Below are 14,874 nucleotides of genomic sequence, written 5' to 3' on the forward strand. Positions count from 1 at the left end.
GGGACAATTGATGTGGGGACAGTGGGAACAATTGATGTGGGCACAGTGGGGACAATTAATGTGGGCACAGTGGGGACAATTGATGTGGGCACAGTGGGGACAATTGATGTGGGCACAGTGGGAACAATTGATATGGGCACAGTGTGGACAATTAATGTGGGCACAGTGGGGACAATTGATGTGGGCACGGTGGCAACAATCGATGTGGGCACAGTGGTAACAATTGATGACATGGCACAGTGGCTGCGTTTGATGGCACAGTGGCTGCGTTTGGCATAGCACAGTGGTGACAATTGATGGCACAGTGGCGACAATTGATGGCATGGCACAGTGGCTGCCTTTGATGGGCACAATGGCTGCCTTTGATGGGCACAGTGAGGCTGCAATTGTCTTTTTTTTTTTTTCATTTGTTTGCGCCCCCCTAAAAATTTGGAGCACCAGCCGCCACTGTCCTCCGACCTCTGTAACTAACCAGGAGGTCGGAGGAGCACAGCACTGGAGCAGGAGTCAGGACTCGGAGGCTGAGCAGCACGCGGAATGGAGGAGCCTGTTGCATCCAGGCAATACAAAGTTCACAGGGGAGTCGGGATGGACAGAGTGACAGACAGCCCAGCCGACAGTGACATCAGGTGATGGTGGCAGAGGGGGATCCGATGGAGGCAGGGGGTGATGGTGCCACTACAGAGGGGGTTAAAGTGGATGTAACAATGTCGAGTATAAGATTTCCTATCATCTGTGCCCAGTCTTGCCACACAGAGTTAATCCAGCTCTGAGCAATCCTCTTTTAATGTTCAGTGAAAATTAACAGAATTCCAGATAAAAACTTGCCAAATTATAAAGTCTGCGTCTCTGTTCTTGCTTTGTGTTACAGGTTATTTACATATCCTGGTAATATACAATGAACTTTGGATCACCTCATATTATGATAAACATAACATAACATATGATAAACATGTCCAAGCTCTAGATATGTAAATAACCTTTAACACAAAGCAAGAACAGAGAAACTGACTTTATAATTTGGCAAGTTTTTATCTGGAATTCTGTTCATTTTCACTGTACATTAAAAGAGGATTGCCCAGCGCTGGATTAACTCTGTGTGGCAAGACTGGGCACAGATGATAGGGAATCTTATACTCTACATTGTGACATAACATTTTTTTTTTTGTGTTTACATCCACTTTAATGGAGGCAGGGGGAGATTGGAGGCAGTGGGTGATTGGAGGCAGGGGGTGATTGGAGGCAGGGGGTGATTGTGGCTGCGGTGGCACCGCAGAGGTGGATGGAGGCAAAGGGCAATGGAGGCAGGGGGAGATTGGAGGCAGGGGGTGATGGTGGCACTGCAGAGGGGGGTGGTGGCACCGCAGAGGGTGGGGGATAGAGACAGGGGTTGTTGGTGGCACCGCAGAGGTGGGGTGGAGGCAGGGGGAGATTGGAGGCAGAGGGAGTGTGGGGGTGGCAGAGTGGGATGGAGGCAAGGGGGTGTGGGTGGCAGAGTGGGATGGAGGCAAGGGGAGATTGTGGCACCACAGAGGGGGTGTTGGTGGCAGAGGGGGATGGAGGCAGGGGGTGATGTGACTAAATAATTTGCCCTTATTATATCAAAAATAACAAAAATATGTTTTTTTACCTTAATATCTACCTTAAAATCACATTGCTCTTTGCCTAGTGTACTTGTTTGTAGCCTAAATACTGAAATTTGCACCTAAAAATTGAATTTAGTAACTTTTGTGAAATGCCAGTAAAAACGTGGCTGCGCCAGTAAATTTTCGGGTGTTGTTGTTGTGGCAGTAAATTTCAATCTGGTAGGTTGGCAACACTGCTGGGGATCGGATTCCTTTTTTTTTTAAGAGTTTAACTGGCAAAGTCTAACTAAACAGCGAGGACAATTTAGAAAAATATAAGAAAATGACACTGTAAAAATAAAAACTTAGCCTACCTTAAAAATGGACAATGTCAGTCAGTAGGGAAGTGGACGGTGTAAGTGAGGCAGAGTATGGCGTCAGTAGGGCAGTGGACAGTGTCAGTAGGGCAGTGGATGGTGCCAATAGAGAATTGGATAGTGTCAGGGCAGAGAATAGTGTCAATAGAGAAGCGGACGTGTCGGTAGAGAAATGGATGGTGTCAGTAGGGCGGTTGACAGTGTCAGTAAAACAGAGGATGATGTCAAGAGAGCAATGGAATGTGTTAGTAGGGCAAAGCATGTGTCAGTAGGACAGTAATGCAAGGCTTTCTCCCTGGTGTGGAGTGTCGTGCTCGCCCCCTCCCTTGGACTACAGGAGAGTCAGGACATTCTCTGCGTTGCAGATAGAGAAAGGAGCTGTGTGTTAGTGGGCGTCCTGACTCTCCTGTAGTCCAAGGGAGGGGCAAAGCCCCCTCACCAAATGCTGTACACAGTCAGCGGTCCTCTCCTGAGCGATCGATCGATCTTGGATGCAGGTGTGTCTCAGTGGCATTCAGTCTTTAAGCTCTTGCAGGGTGTCCTTCTTTAGCATGGACAGTCTCTTCCTCTGGGCTGGAGCTGCATGAACAATCTGTTCCTGTAGGGGTGGAGCTGCATGAACAATCTGTTCCTCTGGGCTGGAGCTGCATCTGTGTTCCCCTTGGTAGGCCGCGATTCCACACACACATATAGCCAGATTCAGAGAGAGTTACGCCGGCGTATCAGTAGATACGCCGTCGTAACTCTGAATCTGCGCCGTCGTAAATTTAAGTGTATTCTCAAAATGAGATACATTTAAATCTAGCTAAGATATGACCGCGGGCGCCGTCGTATCTTAACTGTCTATTTAGGCTGGCCGCTAGGGGCGTGTATGCTGATTTACGCCTAGAATGCGTAAATCAGCGAGATACGCCTATTCACGAACGTACGCTTGCCCGTCGCAGTAAAGATACGCCGTTTACGTAAGGCGTTTTCAGGCCTAAAGTTATTCCACCAAAAAGCTGGCGCAGCCAATGTTAAAGCGGTAAGTCGTCCGTGAATGTCTTTGCTGCGTAATTTGGAGCATGCGCACTAGGATATGTCCACGGACGTCACATGCGTCAATCACGTTGGGTCACGATTCATTAGCATAAAACACGCCCACCTCTTCACAATTTGAATTAGGCGCGCTTAGGCCGGCACATTTACGCTACGCCGCCGTAACTTAGGACGCAAGTGCTTTGTGAATACAGCACTTGCCTCTCTAACTTACGGCGGCGTAGTGTATATGAGATACGCTACGCCTGCCTAACGTTAGGCTGATCTACCTGAATCAAGCTATTAGAGTGCAGGAGATGCTCTCCTGATGGGGTGCAGGCAAAAAGAGGATCTGGCCTAGTTCCTCTGGCTTTTTATCTCCTCCCCCACAGTCCTTTGCTGCTGCCTGATGATTGGCTCAGGCTCTTCCAATAGGGAGTTTACAAACAAGCAGTTCTGAGTCTGTGTGAAGAGAGAAGGGGGAGGGGGTGACAAAGCCCACGCTGCTGAAGAGGACAGCTCTCCCATCATAGATTAGATCAGTCTGGAGAAGTACCTGCTACACTAGTAATGGCGGCGATTAGAGTTTTTTATCGTGACTGCGACATTATGGTGGACACATCTGACGCTACTTTGGGACCATTGTCATTTATACAGCGATTAGTGCTATAAAAATTTCGCTGATTACTGTGTAAATTAGACTGGTGAGGAAGGGGTTAACTACTAGGGGGCAAAGAAGGGGTTAAGTGTGTCTGTAACGGTCACCACCGTTTACGATATTCCCATTCCATCAACCACGACAGCTTATCTGACACTCCAACCATCCAACAGACATCAGACACGATCCAACTCATTTCCCCAGAATAAACGAGACCAGCTCCGTTCTCTTGTAACCTCCTTCGGAATTCCTCTTCCATGGAGACTGGTATCCGCACCTCTCCTCTCTCTTCAGTTGGTGCTGCTGTGACTTCTGCTGCTGCAGCACCTCTTTGCTGTAGCCAAGTGGCATCCATAGCCGTTATAACCCGGTCTATGATCTCCGGTGGAGGATTAGGACCATACTGTGCCAGTCCTCGTTTAACAGCCTGATCTTTCTTCCTCGGGTGTCCTGTCTGTTACGCCAGGCCTTTCAGCTCTATCCATTTTGACAAGTTCTGGAATAATGTCCCTTTTCTTACGGTTGCTGGCCGGTCTGCCCCGGCTCTCCAGTAAGTCAATGAGGGAAGAGAGCTTCAGACGTTCATAGTGCGTCTCCATTGTCCTGTGTCCTTGTAGCTGTTCTTCCGGCGATGGAACCATCCCACCGCTGCCACCACTGTAACGGTCACCACCATACCTCCCAACAAGCACGTATCCTGCGGGATTTTCCCGCACTGACTGCATTTTCCCACAGTCCCACAAAAGGGTTAAATTTCCCGCACTGAGAGGATCCGAGCTCAACAACTGCAAGCAACCCCCCCCCCCCGCGCTCAGTACTGTAGGTGGAGGCGGGCGGAGCTGAATGGGCAGTACTGTCGTAGGAGGCGGGTGGAGCTGAATGGTAGCCGTACTATAGGAGGAGGTGGGCGGAGCTGAATGGCCAGTCATGTCGGAGGAGGCGGGTGGAGCTGAATGGCAGCCGTATTATAAGAGGAGGTGGGCGGAGCTGAATGGCCAGTCATGTCGGAGGAGGCGGGTGGAGCTGAATGGTAGCCGTACTATAGGAGGAGGTGGGCGGAGCTGAATGGCAACAACTTAGTTTCCCCCCCCCCGCTCAACAACTTCGATCACCCCCCCTGCTCAATAACTTTGACCCCCCCCCCGCTCAACAACTGTCCCGCAGTGGGCTTTTTAAATGTTGGGAGGTATGGTCACCACCGTTTACGATATTCCCATTCCATCAACCCAAGACAGCTTCCGACACTCCACAATCCAGCAGACACGATCCATAAGAATTCCCTCAAAGAGACGAGACATACGCTCTGTGTTCTGAGTCAAATGTATGAACGCTTTTAATGGTATCTTAGCTTTTCTTATATAAAGTACAAGCATGTTAAAGTTAATCACAGGGACAAAGAACTCTCCACCCACACAGCACACAATGGGGGGCTTCAATACACCTTCTCTTAGACAATGACATCCAGTTGAGCTAATCATTAGTCATTCCCCAGACGTCCCGTCTCCGCAATTAGAGGAGGTAATTACTATAGCTTTACAAGTCACATTCCTTTACTAAACATAATTGACATGCTAATTCCCTACCCCTGAAAGGAGACATCTGACCCTTCAGACTGCTAACTCACAACACATATCTATCATCAATAGCATCTTCACACAATGAAAGGTCTTAGGAGCAGACGTACTTAGTTAGCATCTCAACAATGGACAATGGAATGTCTTTCAGGAGTAGCTCCCAATTAACACCTCAAAAGCATGTGTCCTCACATTGAATGAAAACACTCCACTGACCTGGTGTGGGTCAGAATAACCACTTGAATATCTCAAGATATCCTGCAATATGAATTATCAGTTATCAGTCACATCTCATGTAATTTATAATTAATATTTCTCAGTCAACCTATGCCCAAAAGGGGCACAGGATGACCCTAGACCCAAGAGTTATTAGTGACACTGGCACAGGAGTACCCCTCATCCTTCAAAAGTCTCTGGGTGTCATGGGTCATTCTGTTACAGTGTCCTAGGAAGTGATTCTAACTTTGTGTGGCCGTGGCTTACTGTGACACAGCACTGATCGCTGGTCCCAATGACAGGGAGCAGACGAACAGTTTCCTGTCACTAGACAGAACAGGGAGATGCCTTGTTTACAACGGCATCCAACCGTTCTGCTGCTCCGTGACACGATTGCGGGACACCGGCGGACATCTAGTCTGTGGGTCCCGCAGGCACGGTCACGAACAGGCCCGGACTGGGACAAAAAATAGGTCCGGGCATTTTAGACTGAGCAGCCCGGGGGGGTGCAGCGGCGCTTTGCGGCGGTGGTTAATGACGGGATGTGGGGTTCCAGCACCTTGTACCTCTGGACCCCTTTATATTATACAGCAACCTGCACCTCTGGACCCCTTTACATTACACAGCACCCTGCACCTCTGGACCCCTTTACATTACAAAAGCACCCTGCACCTCTGGGCCCCTTTACATTACACAGCACCCTGCACCTCTGGACCCCTTTACATTACACAGCACCCTGCACCTCTGGACCCCTTTACATTACAAAAGCACCCTGCACCTCTGGGCCCCTTTACATTACACAGCACCCTGCTCCTCTGAACCCCTTTACATTATACAGCACCCTGCACCCCTTCACATTACACAGCACCCTGCACCTCTGGACCCCTTTACATTACACAGCACCACACCTCTGGACCCCTTTACATTACACAGCCCCCCACAGTTTGTTACACAGACACCCCCTAACAGTTCTGGACCCCCTGCATGTTTCACAGACCTCCCTACAGCACAGACCCCCTCCCTACAGCACAGACCCCCTCCCTACAATACAGACCACCCTCCCTACAGTACAGACCCCCCTCTACAACACAGACCCCCCTCTACAACACAGAGCCCCCTTTAGAACACAGACCCCCCTACGTTACAGCCCATACAGACCCCCCTACATTACAGAGATGTGGCCCACCGGACATATGCCCGGTATGCCCTATAGCCAGTCCGGGCCTGGTCACGGAGCTTGTGGCAGGCGCACACCCGTAAGGCGACAGATTCAAAGCCTTTGCCTGTCCGTGCCATTCTGCCGACGTATATCTACGTGAGGCAGACGGCAAGTGGTTAATGTTTCTTCTTTCTGGGTGATCGTTTGGGAACTAATCTCCCAGTCCCCCCTTTTTCTTCTCTCAAATTGAATGATGGTACATCATACTTGGTTCATATTTCATTTATACCTCCAGAGGCCACAGCCATGTTTACAATGCCCACGTGAATGCCAAGAGCCAACTTCAACTTCATGGCAATCGGTCAATGAGAGAAGACTTTGGCAGCAGGCAACCAATGAATGACTTGAAAAGAAGATCTGATTCCGGTCTGAGCTGTGAACAGGATATTACAACCAGGGCCGCCATCAGGGGGGTACAGGCAGTACACCTGTAAGGGGCCCGGAGGTCCCCAGGGGCCTGGATGGCAACCCCCCTTTTTTTTATTTTATTTTTATATATATTTTTTTTATTTTTGTATTTCTTTTATTTTTTATATATATATATATATATATATATATATATATATATATATATATATATATATATATATATATTTATTATTATTAAAGGGTCCAGAAGTCCCCAGGGCCCCGGATGGCAACCCCCCTTTTTTTTATACATTTTTTTTTATTTTATTTTTTTTTTATTAATTATATATATATATATATATATATATATATATATATATATAATTTTTCTTATTAAAGGGCTCAGAGGTCCCCAGGGCCCCATGTGGCAAACCCCCCCCCCCTTTTTTTTTTTTTTTATAAATATATATTTTTTTTTTTAAAGGGCCCAGAGGTCCCCAGGGCCCTGGATGGCAATCCCCTTTTTTTTCTTTTTTTATAAATGTTTATTTTCTTTTTTTATATATATTTTTTTTATTTATTTTTTATTAAAGGGCCCAGAGGTCCCGGATGGCAACCCCCCTTTTTTTGTAATTTCTTTTTATGAAAAAAAAAATAATAATTTGTGTGTGTATATATATATATATATATTTATTTAATAAAAAAAATAAGGGCCCGGAGGTCCCCAGGGCCCCGGATGGCTTCCTCCCTTTTATTATATATATTTTTCTTAATTTCTTCTTTTTTTTGTAAAGGGCCCCCCCGCTTCTCAATTCGCGGCAGGGCCCCCGCTTCTCAATTTCAGGCGGCAGCACCCTCCCCCCTCTGGTTCTCTGCTCCAGGAGGGCCCATGCCTGAAGCTGTGTAAGGGGCCCTATAATTCCGAATGATAGCGGACCTGATTACAACATTTAGCGGAGAGCTCCCTCGTTGAAAGTAGTCAAACTCTCGATGCCAACGTTGGTTGTTATTTTTCAGGCTCTGAGATGTCCCAGGGATAAACTGAATGTGTGTTTATTTTCACAGGAAGTTCAGCATGGAAAATGCAGTCTCGCATAAATAAGTACAACCGCGTCCAGCAATATTTCCCTTCTGCGTAAGCCAAGATCCTTATCCGGGACAAACAGCACTCTGCTCCCAAGCAGTTTGTCCGCCGGCAACTTGGGGTCTGCGCGCCTGACCGCCGGAGCTCTCAGTCCCGTTATCCGCCCTGCACTTATCAAAAGAAAAACTCAACGCTGCAGCTTTGAACGTGGAAAATTGTTTGATGGATTGCCAGATCCCCAGACCCCAATAAAGGGCAGACATCAGGGACAGCGGCCATTGTCACCCTACCACAGTCTTCTGCGGACTGTGGTTTCCAGCTGAACGGCAAGTCCCAGCATGGTTTACAGTTTCTGTACATGCGATCTCCTTACCACAAAGAAGCACATAGAAAACATTAATGGTTCTCATGCTGCCTATTTGCTCCCATATGCAGTCCTGTATTATGGCCTAGGCCGACAAGGCCCAGGCCTAGGGTGGCACTTTGCAGGGGGCGGCAAAAAAGCCTGTCCCCATGTCCTCATCCTATCCTGTCTCCCTGTCCTCATCCCATCCTTTCCTTCTGTCCTCATCCCATCCTGTCCCTCTGTCCTCATCCCATCCTATCCCTCTGTCCTCTGTCCTCATCCCATCCTATCCCTCTGTCCTCATCCCATCCTGTCCCTCTGTCCTCATCCCATCCTATCCCTCTGTCCTCATCCCATCCTATCCCTCTGTCCTCATCCCATCCTGTCCCTCTGTCCTCATCCCATCCTATCCCTCTGTCCTCATCCCATCCTGTCCCTCTGTCCTCATCCCACCCTGTCCCTCTGTCCTCATCCCATCCTGTCCCCCTGTCGTCCTCATCCCACCCTGTCCCTCTGTCCTCATCCCACCGCGTCCCTCTGTCCTCCTCCCATGAAAATGACAGGGCGGGTCTTAAAAAGGAAGGGGCGTAGTCTTGACAGGAGGGGGTGCGTCATATATAAAGTAGGGGGTGTGCGAGTTTTGTCAGGCCTAGGGCAGCACAAAACCTAAATACACCCCTGCCCATATGCTCCTTCGCCATACTTAGAAAGGACATTTGTTGGCTGGAAGAATGTTAGCTACTTCAGCCGATTAGGCCAGGGTTTGACAAATTTGCTTGGGATCTAGGAGCCAGCTAAAAAAGTTAGGAGCCAAAAAACGCGCCCCCGTCCCGCCAAGCTTGTGTTCGCAGAAGCGAGCGCATACGTGAGTAGCGGCCGCATATGTAAACGGTGTTCAAACCACACATGTGAGGGATCGCCGTGATCGGTAGAGCGAGAGCAATAATTCTAGCCCTAGACCTCCTCTGTAACTCAAAACATGCAACCTATAGAATTTACCCGCGCCGGCCGGTAATTGAGGCCGCGGCTTTGCGGCCTTCTGTAGCCCTAAGCTTCCCCAGGCTCCAGGTCATAATTTCTTGTCGCAATTGTGACCTGGCGCCTGGTTTTTGTCGAGGCCTGGATAAGGCAATTGGAGGAACTTTTGAGCAATCTTAGCTAGGGGGCTGCCAAGTAAATGTAGCGCTGGTCTCCCAACGAGTTGGACGCTATTGTAAATTTAGGGGTGTCTGAGCCCATAGTTGGGCTCAGACTCTGTTAATTCCACTGATCCCATCCCCCACCACTACCACTCATCCCATCCCATCTTCCCCAACCACCACCCTCACCACTGATCCCATCCTCCCACCACCGCTGCCACTCATTTCATCCAATGCCCCCCAACCACCACCCTTGCCACTGATCTCTATTCCCCCCACCACCTCTGCCACTCATCCCATTCAATCCCCCTACCACTGATCCCACCCCTCAACCACCACCCTTGCCACTCATCCCATCCCCCCACCACCGCTGCCACTCATCCCATCTCTCCCTCACCGCTGCCACTGATCCTATCCCCACCCAACCACCACTGCTGCAAATCACAAGTAATTTTAGTTTTTTTTTGGTGGGAGGGGGTTTAATATAATTTATGTAACGTACAGGTCAATTCAGGCTGATGGGCACAGCCTTACCCCAGACCTATACATTGTGACTGTTGGAACAGGATTTCCTAGACAGAATGTTCTCATTCACACTATATGGGGAGTTTACAGCCTCCAGTACTGGCAAATGACATGAAATGAATAATAATAAAAAAAAAATCACGTGGCTGGTAATTGTAGAACATGATGTTAATAATATATTTTTTTTTTTTTACAGAAAATGTAGCAATTTAGCAAATGTAGCAAGCGCTGTAATGGGGGTTGAAGCAGATCGCATTTAATGAGGATGCGCTTTCGGCAATAATGGAGGACAGCCAACAGTCTTAGAGGGATGGGTAGAACCTGGCTGAGCAAAAGTACAGTTAATGTTATATAAATACAAACTGTGCAAATACAATAAAGTATGATTTTGAACATAATCAAATCAATCAAAGTGCCAAATGTGGTATAAGAAGGGCTGAGATTGGTCAATGTGTGCCACATTGAAAAGTAGGTGTGGCTTGTCTAAAGTGGCCATGGCTCAACAAGCATGTTTAGACCAGCGCTGTTTAGTCACAAGTCACGTGTTAATTTCGACGACTAAAACATTTTCGTCGACTAAATGGATACTATTTTAGCCTACTAAAATACGACTAAAACCAAAACAATTGAGATCACTAAATTACGACTAAAACTAAAATGGCATTTTAGTCAAAAGACTAAAACTAAATTGAAATTTGACTTCAAAATGAACACTGGTCTGTAGTGCATGTTCATACTCGAGTATAAGCAGAGGCACCTAATTTTACTACAAAAAAACTGGTAAAACGTATTGACTCGAGTATAAGCCTAGGGTGTCCATCTGCATGCCTCACTGTGCTTCACTTTGCCTCACTGTGTCCATGTCCATGCCTCACTGTGCCCATGCCTCACTGTGCCCATGCCTCACTGTGCCCATGCCTCACTGTGCCCATGACTAGACTGATGTTTAACATGGGACTTTATGGAAGGGGTGCCGGCTTTAGAAAATCGGTGTTCCCCAGCCATAGGTCCTCCAGACGAAAAACTTGCACACTTGTAGGAGAGAAATGGGGCTACATGTGTGCCAAGTTCGGGGTCCAGGGGACCTACGACTTGCTGGTACCGGGTCCCCAAATTCACCGGAGAAATGACTGATTAACATGGTAGTCTATGGAAGGGGTGCCCGGCTTTGAAAAATCGGTGCTCCCCAGCCATAGCTTTCCCAGACAACAAACTTGGCATACATGTAGCCCCATTTCTCCTCTACAAGTGTGCAAAGTTCTGGGTCCAGGGGACCTACGACTGGCTGGTACCGGGTCCCCAAATTCATAGGAGAAATGACGGTTTAACATGGTAGTCTATGGAAGGGGTGTCTGGCTTTGAAAAATCGGTGCTCCCCGGCCATAGCTCTCCCAGGCAACAAACTTGGCATACATGTAGCCCCATTTCTCCTCTACAAGTGTGCAAAGTTCCGGGTCCAGGGGACCTACGACCGGCCAGTACCGGGTCCCCAACTTCACCAGAGAAATTACTGTTTAACATGGGAGTCTATGGAAGGGGTGACCGGCTTTGAAAAATCGGTGCTCCCCGGCCGTAGGTCCCCCGGACAACAAACTTCGCAAACTTATAGAGGAACAGTGGGGCTATATGCATGCCAAGTTGGGGTCCAGGGGACCTAAGGCTGGCTGGTACCGCGTCCCCAAAGTCTGGGAGATCCGGCGCAAAAAGGTGACGAGTATAAGCCGAGGGGGGCATTTTCAGCACCACAAAAATGTGCTGAAAAACTTGCCTTATACTCGAGGATATACGGTACACGATTTTTCACTCCAGCAGTATATAGTGGGCCAGATTCAGGTAGGAGATACGCCGTCGTATCTCTAAGGCCGGCCGGTCGTATCTATGTGACTGATTCATAGAATCAGTTACGCATAGATATGCCTAAGATCCTACAGGTGTAAGTGACTTACACCGTCGGATCTTAGGCTGCAATTCCAGGCCGGCCGCTAGGTGGCGCTTCCGTGTCTTAGCGACGTCATTTGGAGCAATGCACGCTGGGAAATTTAGCCAGCGGCGCATGCGCAGTTAAATCGGCGCGGGGACGCGCCTGATTTAAATAGTACACTCCCCCTAGCCGCGGAATTTGAGTTCCGCCGGAGGATTTACGATACCCCGCCGCAAGTTTTGAGGTAAGTGCTTTCTGAATACAGCACTAGCCTCAAAAACTTGCGCCGGCGGATCGTAAATCAGATAAATTACGCGGATCTAAAGATCCGCTAATCTATCTGAATCTACCCCAATGAGTTTGGAAATTGTAGAGAAATGCTACCTAATACATTACAATTTAACCACTAGCCGACCAGCCGCCTTCATTCTACGGCGGCAGGTCGGCTCTCCTGGGCGAGACCACATCATTCTACGTCGGCTCTTTGAGCCGCCACTAGGGGCGCGCGCGCGCCCCCCGCTCGCCCCCGACTCCCGTGCGTGTGCCCGGCGGGCGCGATCGCCGCCGGGCACACACGATCGCTCGTTACAGAGCGGGGACCGGGAGCTGTGTGTGTAAACACACAGCTCCCGGTCCTGTCAGCGGGGGAAATGCTGATCTTCTGTTCATACAATGTATGAACAGAAGATCAGTCATTTCCCCTAGTGAGGCCACCCCCCCTACAGTTAGAACACACCCAGGGAACAAACTTAACCCCTTCCCCGCCCCCTAGTGTTAACCCCTTCCCTGCCAGTGGCATTTTTATAGTAATCCAATGCATTTTTATAGCACTGATCGCTATAAAATATAAAATGTTTTTTTATATATTTTTGGGGGATATTTATTATGGCAAAAATGTTCGCTCTATTTTTGTTTATAGCGCAAAAAATAAAAACCGCAGAGGTGATCAAATACCACCAAAAGAAAGCTCTATTTGTGGGAAAAAAAGGACGCCAATTTTGTTTGGGAGCCACGTCGCACGACCGCGAAATTGTCTGTTAAAGCGACGCAGTCCCGAATCGCAAAAAGTACTCTGGTCTTTGGGCAGCAATATGGTCCGGGGGGTAAGTGGTTAATTACACCCATTCGATTTCAGACGACTAAAATGAGTTTTAGACTAGTAAAATGTACTGGAGATTTAGTCGACTAAATATGACTAAAACTAAAAACAATTGCAGAAGACTAAAATGGGACTAAAACTAAAATGCCATTTTAGTCCTAAGACTAAAACTAAATCAAAATTTGCTGCCAAAATTAACACTGGTCATGACCATGGCAAAAATGCCTTTTTTTTTTTTGCATTTTGATAACGTTTTGTCATTTCATTTTAAATAAGTAAATTTTGTATTTATTATTATAACAACAACACTGAAGTTATTTACAAATAAAGGTGTATATATTTTTTTTAATCTTGTGTACATCGTTTTCAATTGACTTTTGAGGTTTTGCCAGAATTGTCAAGCCTTTGACTGGACTTTTAAAACAGAAACTGAAAACGATATTCAATTCATATTTTATAATCAAAGCCATTTTTTGCGATTCGGCACTGCGTCGCTTTAACTGACAATTGACATTCTTTTTTCCCCACAAATAGAACTTTCTTTTGGTGGTATTTGATCACCTCTGCGGTTTTTATTTTTTGCGCAACAAATAAAAAAAGAGCGAAAATTTTGAAGAAAACAAAGGGCCAGATTCAGGTACAATTGCGGCGGCGCAACGTAACCCGTTTACGTTACACCGCCGCAAGTTTTCAGTGTAAGTGCCTGATCCACAAAGCACTTACCAATTCAAATGGGGCGTGTACCATTTAAATTAGGCGCGCTCCCGCGCCGGACGTACTGCGCATGCTCAGTTTTGAAATTCCCGCCGTGCTTTGCGCGATGTGACGTCATTTTTTACGGCGTTTCGTATTCCCGGACGTCTTACGCAAAAAAAAAAAAAAAATTGAAATTCGAAGCGGGAACGACGGCCATATTTTAACATGGCTTGTGTAAAGTTAAGGCATGTAAAATCATGACTAACTTTGCGACGGGAAAAAATTACTAGCGACGACGTAACGAACGCGAAAACCGTCATGGATCGCCGTAAATGCTCATTAGCATACCCGACGCAGGAAAACGATGCAAACTCCCCCCAGCGGCGGCCGAAGTATTGCATCCTAAGATCCGACGGTGTAAGTCTATTACACCTGTCGGATCTTAGGGCTATCTATGCGTAACTGATTCTATGAATCAGTCGCAAAGATAGAAACAGAGATACGACGGCGTATCAGGAGAAACACCGTCGTATCTATTCTGTGAATCTGGCCCAAAGTTTTTCTTTGTTTCTGTTAAATTTTTTTGTAAATAAGTACCTTTTCTTCTTCAATGACGGGCACTGATAAGGCGGCACTGACGGGCACTGATGATGGGCACTGATAGGTGGCACTGGTATGCGGCACTGATGGGCACTCATAGGCGGCACTGATGGGTATTCATAGCTGGCACTGATGGGCACTCATAGCTGGCACTAATGGGTACTTATGGGTGGCACTGATAGATGGCATGGACGGGCACTGATAGGTGGGCACTGATGCCTGAAGAAGAGACACGCATGTCTCGAGCGCGTGCATCCCCCCGCTGAACTCTGACCCCGGAAGTGACGATCGTACAGCCGTACACTCGGGAAACAAGCTCCCCTTCTCACAGGTTCCGAGGGCGTTCGGCCCCCACCGACGCAGCCGCTCGAGGCAAGGGAATTAGCCAGTTCAAGTCCACAGGACACCGAGTGATCAACGTCTTGCCCGGGACCCCCAGCGGATGAACCTTCATGCTAGATGCCTTGCTTAACGCTCCCTTTGTACACAT

This window comes from Rana temporaria, chromosome 4, assembly GCF_905171775.1.
Source record: "Rana temporaria chromosome 4, aRanTem1.1, whole genome shotgun sequence".
Taxonomy (NCBI): Eukaryota; Metazoa; Chordata; class Amphibia; order Anura; family Ranidae; genus Rana; species Rana temporaria.